Consider the following 1,833-nt stretch of genomic DNA (forward strand, 5'->3'; position numbering starts at 1 on the left):
TGGTACTCCGTAACTCATCCGAAGCGACCCGAACCATTCCGTTGTCCGAATATAACCTTCCAATATGTGAATCTTTATGTCTCGACTATTTTGAGACTCCTTGTCATGTCCATGATCTCATCCGGGACTCCGAACAAACTTCGGTCATCAAATCATATAACTCATAATACAAATCATCATCGAACGTTAAGCGTGCGGATCCTATGGGTTCGAGAACCATGTATACATGACCGAGACACATCTCCGGTCAATAACCAATAGCATAACCTGGATGCTCACATTGGCTCCTACATATTCTACGAAGATCTTTGTCATCAGTATGTTACTTGCCCGAGATTCGATCGTCGGTATCATCATACCTTGTTCAATCTCGTTACCGGCAAGTCTCTTTACTCGTAATGGAATGCATCATCCCGCAACTAACTCATTAGTCACATTGCTTGCAAGGCTCATAGTGATGTGCATTACCGAGAGGGCCCTGAGTTGCCTCTCCGATACACGGAGTGACAAATCTTAATTTTGATCTATGCCAACTCAACAAACACCATCGGAGACACCTGTAGAGCATCTTTATAATCACCCACTTACGTTGTGACGTTTTATAGCACACTAAGTGTTCCTCCGGTATTCCGGAGTTGCATAATCTCATAGTCATAGGAACATGTATAAGTCATGAAGAAAGCAATAGCAATAAACTAAACGATCATAGTGCTAAGCTAACAGATGGGTCTTGTCCATCACATCATTCTCTAATGATGTGATCCCGTTCATCAAATGACAACACATGTCTATGGTCAGGGAACTTAACCATCTTTGATTAACGAGCTAGTCTAGTAGAGGCATACTAGGGACACTATGTTTTTCTATGTATTCACATATGTACCAAGTTTCCGGTTAAGACAATTCTAGCATGAATAATGAAAATTTATCATGATGTAAGGAAATATAAATAACAACTTTATTATTGCCTCTAGGGCATATTTCCTTCAGTCTCCCACTTACACTAGAGTCAATAATCTAGATTACATAGTAATGATTCTAACATCCATGGAGTCTTGGTGCTGATCATGTTTTGCTCGTGAGAGAAACTTAGTCAACGGGTCTGCAATATTCAGATCCGTATGTATTTTGCAAATCTCTATGTCTCCTTCCTCGACTTGATCGGCATTGAAGCGTCTCTTGATGTGCTTTATTCTCTTGTGAAATCTGGATTCCTTTGCCATGACAATTGCACCAGTATTGTCACAACAGATTTTCATTGGATCTGATGCACTAGGTATGACACCTAGATCGGATATGAACTCCTTCATCTAGACTCCTTCATTTGCTGCTTCCGAAGCAGCTATGTATTTCGCTTCACACGTAGATCCCGCCATGACGCTTTGCTTAGAATTGCACTTCGGTGTAGCCACAACTTTTCCTTCCCATCCCGCATCTCCGATGGTAGCAAGATCGAGTTACCGGTCGGGAGTTTTTAGCTGGAAGGACGTGGCGGTCGTGATTCCAAGGTCATATCGATGCACGGGTACTATTCTGGGGACGAAGCCATTAGGAGTTACTTTTGACCGTGATCCTTTTGACCGGGTATCGCAATACCCAAACATTGCTACATTAACATACATGAATTTGTATGATAGTGGCAAGTAACATCGAATTATGAAAATGACACAGGTAGACAATCTTCCCCTTATGGCCCCACGATATGAATAACAACCTTACTCCTACTTGTCTATAATTATATCTATCGACGGGTATAGTGTGTGTGAGGGGGGGGGGGGTCTAGCGAGCCTTGTGCGCTAAGTTTCTAGCACATTTGGTGACCAGTCTTAACCA

Source organism: Triticum aestivum, chromosome 7A, assembly GCF_018294505.1.
Source record: "Triticum aestivum cultivar Chinese Spring chromosome 7A, IWGSC CS RefSeq v2.1, whole genome shotgun sequence".
NCBI classification, from domain to species: domain Eukaryota; kingdom Viridiplantae; phylum Streptophyta; class Magnoliopsida; order Poales; family Poaceae; genus Triticum; species Triticum aestivum.